We start from the raw sequence: 12,598 nt of genomic DNA on the forward strand, positions 1-12,598 counted from the left end.
AGCCAGGCTGTCTGTACTATCAAGAATATCCATGGATGGAGCTACACAAGAGGATCTTCAGGCAGCTCTTGGACATGAGTAATGTTCGCTCAAACATGTCGACTTTCTGTGGTAATAGGAGCCAAAGTTGGGAAGACGATAGGTGCTCCTCCATCTTCCCTTGTGCCACACACAACACCAATACTCCTCACAGGAAGCAACATAAACATTGCCTTGAGACAGGAAAGGCACAGTTGATGGAGAGAATCAGAAAGGGAGGCTGAAGCAGACACATCTTCCTTACCCCAATATAGCTCAGAATCACATGTCTAGGAGGAAATTTTCACTCTTGGGTTCCAATCAGCTTTCCAGTACACAATACAGAAAGCCAGTTACAAGAGAACAATAAGATTTTTTGGGACCAGGTGGCCTATCATCACCCACAACAACCCTGTCATCTCCATAAACCTTGCTGGGCAAGCACAGACACAATCATCATGTTAAAAAAAGCTATGTTGGTTTTGCTTGTAAATGTTGTCCCGGTGGTGCAGGATGCAACTGAAGCTCTGCTAGCACCGCTACATACCTTGGCATCATTACTTAGTGGATCCAAGTACAAAAAGGATAGTGCAGTTTTTATTGTGTCTGTACACTCCCTGGTTAACTCAAAAGGGATTACAAACTTCCCAGCTATAGGTTATTCATTAACCTGGCTTTGTGTAATCCTGTACCAGAAAGTTCTGGTACAGTTCTAAGATCAAATGCATGGTCTCAGACATTTGCCACAAAGCAAGAAACACAGGTCTAGATACAGAATTTCTTAACCACTGTCACTTTGTTTTGAAACACCCCATGAATTAAAACCAGAAAAGAAAGAAAATAGTCAGAAATAGGCCACAGCGCTGGGGCCCATCTCACCTCTCCCATGCACCAAGACCATCAGCATTCAGGCACAGAATTCAGTCCTGCCCCTGCAGCCTCTCTGGCAGATATCTGCTCACCAGTTTTGCTGTCATACTTCAATTCACTATTGCTTTTTCCTATACTTAAGAAGTTGAAAATTCGCCAGTCATGTCAATTTTCAAACATAAGAAAGCCCTCTTTTCACAGGATTAGAGGAGTAGTGTTTCTCCTTGCAGCCACTTCAATTGCGATTCTTCCACTTGACCCTGAAAGCCATATTCTGGGCAAGTCAACTCTATAAAACACAACCCTGGCAGAACACAAGCTTGCAGCGCATTAGAGAAAAACAAGGTGGTAACTCAGTGAAAACTCCTCCTGAAATACCAGAATGCAACCATCTGTACCAAGATTCAGAAGATGCAATTTCTTCATGCACATGACCCCTACTCCTATTACCCATAGAAATACAAGCTGGAAATACAGGGAGTTCAAAGGTAACACAGGCCACACCACCCCGTTTATTCAGCAGGACACATCGCTGCAAAGCCTCCGCACAGGCACGCGGGGATTTACGCTGGCAGCAGACTCAGCTCCAGACGGCGTCCAGCTTACCCAGAGCTGCTCTCTTGACGCCTGTGTCTCTCCCAACTCCACACCAGCTGACACAAACTGGTTCTCACTGTACAGGCTTCTCATTCTGGCAGGACATCCTCAAAGGTCACGAGCATCGCGCATGCGTGCTTGCGCTCACGTGCACACGCACTGTCTTTGCCTGAAATAACCCCAGGGTTGGTGACTTTCTCGGTGTGGTAGAACAGATAACATGTGGCGGGACTGAGGAACACACAAAGAAAATTAATTTTGGTGAGAAAGCACTATGAAGATATTTGTGGCTTTATTTGCTTTCCGAGCCTCAGGTACTGCATGCGATTATTAACGTTAGTCATGAAGTACAGTTGCAAAATGAGCTTAAGTTACTCATTAAGCACTGCTTGTAAACCCTGTACCTTTCAGGATCACCCAGGGCGATGTAAAGGTTCCTCAAAGGTGAGGAGCAGCATGAGCCATGCTCTTCACCAGGAAGCCTCCAGCAGAGTCCTCTTCCACAAAGTCATCTCCCAACATCTCCAGATGTTCATTCCTACATCCAGGTCTAATGGTGAACTCTGTCTCTACTAACAAGTTTTCCCTCAGATACCCGAATGTTAGGTCCCCACTGAGACCTTGAAACACTGAGGTTACATTGTAGTCATTCTGATTGCTCAAGAGGATAAACAAAGCCATCTCCAGAGTCATTAAAATATTCTCAAAGAACCCTGGGGCATAAAATAATGACAACAGTAATCTCTGTGATGTTGAATTAAAACACTTCAGTGATGGAGTTGCTCACAAGAGAAAGGAAAAAAAATCTTTAAGACAGGAAGTACCTTAGTAAAACATGTATAAGTCATCACTAAGAACAAGCATTATTCTTTTGTGCTCCCATCTTAAAAAGCAAAACGGCTTACAACTAAGTTGGCCTTTTTACAAATAGATATTTCCCAGCCTTTTTCCCAGGAAAAAGACAGTATTTACTAACCAATGCAATGGGTTTTCCATCATGTCTTTAAAGTTAACAGATTTTATTCTGCATAACTGTGCTGGACTACCTTACACTTAAGTCTTCCACAGTGACCTTGTTTCTTTTTAAGCTTCTAATGACTTTTATGATGCCTATTCCTACCGATAATCTAAAACAAGTGTTCTGAAGTGTCATCCCTGAATATAAAAACACTCCTTAATACCTTTGGGAAAAGAATGGCTAAATGGCATGCATCCATGATTAATATGAGCAAGACACAGGGAGACCCGTAACTGTGTGGTCATAGGCTGTCACACGAGTGAGTCATTCTGATCAACCAGTTTGACAGCCCCCCTAAAGAACCACTGAAACCATACCTGAAATTATGAGAAACATGCAGCTGTTGTTAGGAATCATCACAAACTTTACTATCTTCAAACGTGAGCAGACTCTTCCAAATATTTCAACACTAATGATTCTAGTTTTAACCTCTTTATTCCTCCCCTGCATTGCACTTCCTTTTTTTACCCACTGTCCTCAGTGAGGGACATTTAGAGAGGATCTTTCATGGAAGCAAAGAGCCTTTTTGCCTTCCAAATGTTCTTCCTGCAGCACTGCCCCCAGGTAAGAAAAGAAAGGCAGATTCAGAGCAGCCCAGGGAACACAAGATACATACCCAATACATCCCCAGCATATCAATATAGTATATTTTACAATCATTGTACTGCAGAGTATATCACTGATCGGCATCACTGAGAAACGCAGTGACAAGCGATAGGCCACATGCCAGAAGAAGAATGCCGCCAAATGCAGCTTCGGGGGCAGAACAACCAAAGTGTCAACAACTCCTCTATTTTGACCTTTCTAGATTTCTATTCAACAGAATACTACTGTCGATAAAGAATGTTTGAGAAGTCATTGAGAGTTCCTACTTCTCTGCACAGCTCACAGGCCAGCTACAACTTCATCAGTTCATCTACTACCACCGTCTTTGCTGACTTCAAAACACCACCTCCGGTTTCAACTCCGAGGTCCATGAGCCCAATCAGCGGTTAAAGACCCTTTTCTCTGCGCTAAGGCTCTTTCCGGCTTCAGGAGACCAAGCTGGTAATTCAAACGTGAACCCACTGCCTAAAAGAGGAGAATGGCAGATGTCCATGCTGTTTCTTCCTGAGGCAGTACTGCCTAGGGACAGAAACTGCTCATGGCTTGCAGGTCTCTCCAGCTCTTGTAGGAATAGCAGTACTGCAGCTCCAGGACAAGTTTCTCCTCATCGTCAGCCCAGTTCCAGCACAGCATAATCACTAGCTATTAAGGCTTCTCTATTTCCAGGATTTGGAAAGAGACACTGGTGAAAAATTCCTCCAAATTCCTGTTTGACTAATGCAATCCTCACTGTCTGGAACTCACGGTCAGAATGTTACGCTACACCCAGGCCAGTTTTATTATCTTTCATGTTCAGTGTTTACATTTTGCCTTTCACCATCCATATGTTTTCAATCTAGAGCTCTTGAAGGTTAATTCATGCAACATCTCCAGCTACCCTTTATATTTTTATCAGATGACTGGGTAGAAAGGACTTTCCTCTCTTAAATTCTGATGAACTCAAGTCTGATCAAATTTAAAGCAAAATACAGATCGATTGCTCTAACTTCTTCATATTTGCATGCTGGAAAAGGTTGGACAATTCTTGGGAATGAGCTCGTACATAGTACAAAACATGTTATGTAGTAGACTGGCAACACTGCTGTGGTGGTACACTCTAAAAGCAAGATGCACTTGCGTTTGTGATCAGCATAAGTGAGATGAATGATAGGAAAACACCTAGATAAAACAGTTAACACTAGGGAATCAGAGAAGAATAGACACAGAGGGCCCTCCAGGACTCACCAAGTTCATGCCTTGTGCCTTACTGCACTGCCAACCGCAGCACGTTTCCAATGGGCACTTCGGGACCAGGTTGACCTTCTTTCAATACTGAAACTTGACAGCTCGCCCACAGACACAATTCCTGGGCTCTGTTATCTTTGCTACAAGAAATGTTTTCCAATTTGCTAAGTCTCCCGTTCTGAGGTTCAATCCTATCATGTCTTGTCCTGTTCAAAAGATACAGGAGCAGCAGTTCATTTCTCCTGGCTTTGCACAGCTGCCAAGTGTCATCACACCCCTCCTTGCCCAGCCTGAACCATCTCTCCTCCCACCTCACCTCAGAGCTTGTTAAACAGAGCAAGAGCTGAACAAGGAGATCTTTAATTAGTTGACAAATTATCCAAACTGAAAGATCCCAACCTGGACACTGCCCCAAACAGAGGTTTTACCAGGATTTATTGGAAGAGTAGGATTATTTCACACATCTTAAAGAGAGAATGTATCCACAAATTCTCTTTTTTTCTACAGAAGCACATCTAGAGGCCAGAGCAGACTGGGTAAACCCAACTCCATGATTCCTACACAACTGCTGCCCTGTTATTTATTTCCTCTCCTGAACCCCCTATTATTCTTGCATAAATGGTAGAGCCTTGAACTTGTCCTACTTGAACTATATTCCTTTCCAGGACATTTCCTCCATGTCGCAAAGATTTCAATTTTGTATTTCATATTCTGGCACCTATAACATTCCCTCCCAAGCTTATTAACATCTTTCTCGCTATAATCGATTTCTAGTTCTAGCATATTAGCAGATTTTGTAAAAATGTCTCCAACATTTCACAGAATCAGTTGAATTTATATTTAATGAATATGATATGACATACACAGGATATTAATCCTATTTACTCTATCAATAGTGAAGTATGTGATCAGTTATTACACCCTGCATGCACATACACCCATCTAATTAGTTTACCTTAATCATCTTTTACAGGTAGGAATTAGAATGCTAAGGGAGAAAATACAAAAGTTAAAGGATTTTCGAAAACAATTCTGTTTCCAAGTATTTTTATCTTGTATGCTTCACTAGCAAGAATGTATTAAATTAATTTATAGCTCATATTGAGCAAATGTCAGTGCAATTATCCTGCCTGCTAAAAGCTTCTCCTAGCCCACACCAAACTTTATCATATAATAAAGTAACACGGTGGTGTTTAGCACAGAGCTACATGCAGGTACACAACAGCTCTACACACATGGGATCCACAGGTATTTAGTCAAAACTGACCAAGAAAATATGTAAAATAACTACAAGATTTTTCAAGGTAAAACTTGCATTAAAGAGCCATTTGGTATGATGTTTTTTTTTCTTCCCATGAAGAAAAAGAGCAGCAGCATTTTCCAAAACAAAGCACAGCTAAGAACCCATTCAAGATCACATTAAATGTCAGGACTGGAAAAAAGAAATCTGAATAATAATTGACCCCAAAAAATCAGGAAAAACAGGGAACCTGCAAGCCAGCAACACGCATGTGCTCCCAAGAGATCACCACGAGCAAGCAGTTCGCTGTTGTACCTGTTCTGTCCTTTCTTGACAGAGCTAAGAGGAGCAACTAATGGTGCATCAAGGCAAAGCGCCTGTGCCCTGGGCGCACAGCCGTGTGTCTGTGACCTCTGGAACACCAGGAAAGCACGTAACCACAGGGGATATTTTAAAGAAGCACAAAGCACCTAAACAACACATTGTCTTTCATGCAAGCACGGCCGGAGGGAGGCCTGGGGACGCTGCGCCCTGCACTAGTCTGGGTTCCTGCAGGGCATGAAGGCGGGTGCAGGGCTTCTCCGCTTCCATAAGGACAAAGCTGAGGGGCAGAGCATGAGGCTTTGACTGGGGTCGACCCCGTGACAATGTTAGGGAAATAAAAATCATACAGATTACTAACAAGTACGAATAAAAGCTTAAGCAACTGTCAAAAAAAAAAAAAAAAATCAAATTACACACTACCATACAGTTTTTCAACATCCAGTGGTGACTGATGCTTTTATTAATCCTCTTGTAAGAGTCACCAAATACAACAAATGCAAAACATTAAAATCTTAAAATCTAACTTTTTGGCAAAGATGTAAGTCTTAAATATCTGTTCAAACTTTCATTGCACATAAAGTTCGCAGTTCTCTGCCAAAATGTTTTATGAGGCTGTTTTGGAAGATTACCTCACAAGGCAGCATGAAGCGGCCTGGTTTTCAGGTGCCCCAGGCCAGCACCATACCTACTGCTAGAGCATTTCTAATTTAGACATAAAAAAATTAAACATTAAAATAAAAAAGACTCCTGGAAGCTTAAAGAAACATTTAGTACACAAATTTGCAATTGACAAGCCAAAACTTTGAGCTCCAGTTTTGCACTGCTCACATGCTGTTATGTTACTATACCAGTCAGCCTGGAAATAAGGATTGAAATCAGCTCTCATTATTCCCATTTATTAATTTAGAAATCACAATTAAAAAAAAAAAAGCTTTTCTTTGGGCCCAGAAAAACAAAGTACTGCTCTGTTTATCTACAGAGTCAAGAAAAAAATGTGAAGAATATATACACAATAGCAGCAAAATGTTCACGTACCTTACTTCACTTGTATTCTTACAGGCCTGATGCAAAACAAACCAGTGATTACAAACTATGCATTTATTCATCACTGGCAATTCATTCTCATTTGGGTTCACTTGAAAAGCCAAAGACAGACAGATGCCTCCCTGCATTTAATCTTACTCGTGAGCTCTATTACTGAGCTGTGCCGGGTGCCTCATCTCCAGCTTCCCCTCCGCACCCTCATGCAGAGTCCTCCAAAGAGAGATGCATTGATTAAAGTAGGGAATTGCAGCAGTAACTGAAAGAAACCGAGATAATGTGACCATGCAAAGGCAACTAGAGTTGCAATGGCAACCTAAAAAACCCTGAATGAGACCATCCAGACACGTTTACTTTTATAAATTAAAAGCAGATGCCGTAATTAAAAGTTTAGAAGCAAAAAGTCCATTGCAGAAGGGTTTCCAACCACCACGTGTGGATGCAGATGGAGCTTCCAGGCTGCCTCCCACGCAGGCGCACGCGCGTGGGCATGTGCTCATGCACTTCTTTCCACACCTGCATTCAGGCTGAGCTGAACGGTGCAGGGAGAGGGGAAAAAAAAGAAGAATCTTTCACAGCAGCAAATGGCAGCTATTGCCACGCACATGGGAAAAGGCAGCTGAACCTTCCCGGCAGGAATTGCGCTCACCCCAGCCTGGTTCTCACACCAGGGCTGAAGAGGAACCATCATCAATAACCCACAGACTTATGAAGAGAAGGATGAGGTTATTTTTTTTTTTCCCCAACCACCCCCAGTTACCAGCAAAGATTTTGCTGCCTGCTTACTCCAACTCCAAAGGGATTTTTTTTTCAGCTTATTTAATGCATTTCCAAACGCACAGCACCCTGGCGAAACACTGCAACGTGGTGAGACTGCTGCTCTTTACGTGGCCTTCTTCTAAAAGGGAACACTATGTTCTCTTGTCCTGAGCTCAGAGGAACGAGGATTTTTGCCCCTGTGAAAACCACCCGCACGTAGACCCCTTGCAGGCTCCGTGTCTCCGTGCATCCCGAGACAGCTTCCCAGAGCGTGTTCCGAAAGCTCTGCTGGATAACTTGAACGTCTCAGCTAGGATCAGACTTTTCTAGGTCTTGCTCAGACTGTTATTAAAAAACTGTACCAGCTCATTTCTCCAGTCTCTGGGAACTGCATGCAACTAACAGCATTTTTTTGTGTTTTCTTTTTTATTAAGAATCTCACACCGGGATCATTAATAAAAAACATTTCCAAAACTTGGGAAGAATCTCACACATAATGCCTTTCCAAAAAATACCAATGGTAGATTATTGCTGTGCCCAGCGAGTCCCAACTGACACCCCTAGCAAAATACGTACAAAAATGTGCTGAGATCTACTACGGAAACATCAGAGTGCTATTGAAACCTCAGCAACAGCACCTGGACGTAACCCTCTTGTCCTAACACTTATTCTGAACAAATCACACAATTTTAATGAGTCTAGCAATATTAGCTGAAGTTCCAGGTCAGTCTGACGTGTGCACCACTCTAATTTCACTTGATAAAATATATAAAGAAGAAATGTTCTCTATGTGTGTTCGACTGGGAATCATTCCAGATACATACAGCAAAAAGCAGTACATTATATTTGAGTAAAGACCTTTAAAAATATATTGACAGGACTTACCCAGTAAGAGCACAACTACTTCTGATAAGAACTAAAATTGTCATAAGCCAGAAGTGTTTTAAAACAAAGACCAGGTGCACCAAAAGAAAGAAAAAAAGTCCTTTTTCTTTTGCCTATTTTTAAGCCCAATCAGTCTGAAGGCCACAGTCACTTTCAGGAGCATTGTCACTGGAGAGCTTCAGTCTGATTAATTCCCACTTTCCAGTCAGGATCAAAGAGAAACAGAGCCAGGGACATCCAGATTTCCCCTGTACAACACAAAATGTAATTCCTGCTCCACGTAAACCAGTGGGAATCTCACGTAGCCTGGAGTGAAGGCAAGTTTCCTCATCTTGAAGGCTGCAGCTCATCGGTACTTGAGCCTCCCGCTGAAGACACCAGGGCTTGCAAGAACGAGACAGATAATGTTCTCCCTATACAGTTAAATATCCTGCAAGCAAGGTACTACTGAAAAGAGTAGTAATTTAGTTTATTCAAAGCTACTCCATTTACAGACTCAGCTGTCACAAAGCAGATGCCAGCAAGTTAGTTCCTAAGGAAGTCACTGGTGTAGTAATTCCAAACATAATCAGAACCGTGGTCATCCCAGTTCACTCATTCCTCATTTTAATCTGATGTTGTGGCTGCACTATTGAAGTCTGTAGACATTTCTGTACCTGGCTCAGTTCATCACCTTGGTCAAGGAACCTCAAGTGCCAATTTTCCCCTCCACGGGATGGGAACCTCCATTTGCCTGGTATTTCAAGAGTGCTGGACACTACGAAATGCTGCAAGGCCAGATCTTCCCAAGGGCTTGGTGCCAGCAGCTCCTCTGAGCACAAGGTTACTTGCCGGCGGCCGAGAGCTTCTGCAGGTCTGGCACGGGAACACCAAGGATCACCGCACCACTCCTTCCAAACTGGGAACCTCAAAGTCACCTACATGGCACAGGCTTCGCATTGCTTACCAGAAAAAAAATAGTATTTATTTTCACAGAGTGAACACACACTCGTTTAGGCAAGAGCCTACAGAGCAAGCCAGGCAAGGTGACTCCCAGCAGAGAAGAGTGTTAACCTGGGGCTCTTTTTCTCAGCAGAGGGAAACTGCTGAGAAAAACTTCGCCAGTTAGGAGCACCTCTTACTGAAGCACTTTTCCAGTGAAGACATGGGTAAGTCCTCTTGATTCTCTACAATTCCTTCAACATGTTATACAGTTGCTTAACATCACCTGCTTCATCATTTGTGGTTGGCTTCAATAGATTAGGGTTTATCTTCTAAAAGGATAAATAAACCAGAGACAGGTATATGAGGAACAGACCTTGCTTGGAAGGACTAACTTCATTTACTCAGAGCTGCAAACTTCCAATAAATTGTCTAGCAACATTATATAAAACGTTGCATTCAGCATTCATTAGATTCCCTTGAAAAGACTGTCCAGATATCGGTGTTGGCTTCATCCTACCTATACAACTGAGACTGGTAAATAAGTTTTAACTTAAGCAGATTATCCTCATTCAAAACTTCTGGCAAAAGTCTGTAGAGACAGAGAAACCCTGCACAACCTCAAGCTTCTGAATGAAAAATTGAGAACGTCTGAGAAAAAAAAGTAAACTAAATGTACTTCAGAAAAACATTTTAAATAAATGGGGGAGAGTAAGCAGGAAAATACCTATGTGTAAAGGAATGCATGTTTTTTTTTTTCCCCCCAGATAATGTATCATAATGTAGACACAGGCTACACAGAAACATGTGTTCTGGTCTGCACGTGCAGAAACATCCAAGAAGCAGGCGTTAGTCACCTGCCGGAGTTAATGTCCTTCTACATGACCATGCTTCTTCACCAATCTAGGCAACTCAACAAGGAAAACACCACTACTAGTGCTAACAGGGCTCAGAAAGCTCTTAAATGCGTGATTATAGAGAGAAGGGATATTCAAACATGCTCAAAATCTATGGAAGATAAAGACCTGAGAGATGCCAGCTCAAAGGGTGCAAGGAGTTACGCGCTGTGGCACCAAGGTCAACGCTTACAAGCGAGCAAGGCAGCAAGGACATTAAGTTGAAAGGTAGTCTGAGTAGCTGAGAAAAAAAAAATCTTGGACAGTGAGAATCAACATCGGGAATTATCCCTAAGGGACACAGTGGAAGAGCTTTTGCGTGGGTATTTTGAGAGACTGGGCATCCCACCAACAAATGTACTGCCGGAAAGACTCAGACAATGGCAAGGAAATGGATTAAACGTGTTAGCAAGACAATTTCCAGATCTGATCTCTGTGAAGAGGAGACCATGACCTCACCCCTGGATCTGTGGTGTTACCATTAAGTACTGCCCCATTCAGGCCCCAAGTCCGTTGCTAGCATGGGGAGAACTTGAGACAGACCACACCAAAGGCAGAGGGAGCTGGGAGTGTCTCTTCATTGTTATTTTATTTTTGTATTAACGATGGGTCAATTTATGTCCACAGCTTTTGTGAGGCAGAATTCACTAGGGATACTGAAGAACGGAAAACCAAGACACAGAATAAAGCTTTTGGGAAAACAAGAGGTCTGAACTTGATTAAGAGGCAAGAGGAAGAAAACATTTGAAGACACATATGGGGGAGAAGCGACTCTTTTCCAAGGACAGACAACAGCAATGGAAACACTGAAAATGGCTGGTCGGCCAAGCTGCTTTTCAGCATTTGCCTTGCCCTTTCCAGCTCACTCCAGCTCCCCAAAGCACAGCAGAAGCACCAGCAGCTTCCAGCGTGCAGATTCCACAACCGCAACCAGGCAGGGAAACCCCCCGCAGCCCCAGAGCCGGCGCTCGCGGCAGGGCCCCCGCACACCTACGGCTCCCAGACCAGCGCGGCGGGTGCACGTGCAGCTGGGGGAAATGATCAAACGTTTTCCTTTCACGCGTTGACTTGGAACTGCCCACATCGTCCAAACAAAATGGAGCTCAGCAAGAAAGCATTTCTTTAACCAAGGATTTAACCGTCTACTAAGCACTTTCCTACCCAACTGAAATAGCCTTCCCCTCTTGTAAGGGAGATTTGTTCTCCCATGGGACACTTTTAGGTGTTGAATTTATTACCCCCTTCAAGTCAACACCATAGGAAAAAGACAGTCAGTTTACTTGGCAGACAGACTGGAGGAATATCTGACAGGCTAAAAACAGGACCAAAAGAGATAAACCCCATCTTAGCGCTCCAAGCAGCTGTCAGCATCCCCGGATAGTTTTACATTAAAACATTCAAAACTGCTCTGTCCTTCAGGCTGCTGGGCTGCATAAGCCTACAGCGATTTATTAGCAGAATATCAAACCAGATTTGGTTAGCGGCAGTTCTTCATGCTGTGGGGTAGTGCTCGAGGCTCTCTGTGTTTGTCATCTCGGACGCTGCAGGCCAGGACGGCGCGGCCGCACCGCGAGGGCTCCTCAAGCAGCGGCGCCTTCACCCCGCGGCAAGCGCTGAAGCGCGGCCGGCCCCGCGGAGCGTCTGGCCAGCACCCGGCTCCACACGGGGACAGGAGCAGATGCCGAGGGGCTCCTGGTCAACAGGGCAGGCGTGCAGTGATACTGCACATAATGATCCCTGGCACATTATCCCAGCTGCTGGAAATGTGCAGTTCAGGGAAACCGAGCCACAGAGGCAAGGCTGTGCTTGTGAAAGCCTCTGATGGACCCTTCTCCAATCAGTGCTTCAGTTGCTGCTTGAATTCACGATGTGCACTACTTGGGCCTTACAGGAGATGCTGGAGAACCTCACCTTACTTACTGGATAATGATGGTGAAGCAGCTGAGATCCCTGGTATCAAAGCCAACATTACCCCACTAAGTGGTCACACAAGACAAAAGGCTGGTAACAACATGCAAACAGACAGTTAATGCACAGAGCACAGAGTCTTCTAAATTTCATTCCCTTTTAGGGGAACAAAGTTTTGGCCTGTAGGTTTCAGGAATGCCTAAATAATATTTTATGAATATAAATTCGGGGAAAATAACCTTTACTTTCTCTTGGTCATCACATAGGTGAGCAGAAAAAGTGCTTTCTCTT

This window comes from Tinamus guttatus, unplaced genomic scaffold, assembly GCF_059628265.1.
Source record: "Tinamus guttatus ecotype Peru unplaced genomic scaffold, ASM5962826v1 Tinamus_guttatus_pri_ptg000297l, whole genome shotgun sequence".
In the NCBI taxonomy this organism is placed as follows: Eukaryota; Metazoa; Chordata; class Aves; order Tinamiformes; family Tinamidae; genus Tinamus; species Tinamus guttatus.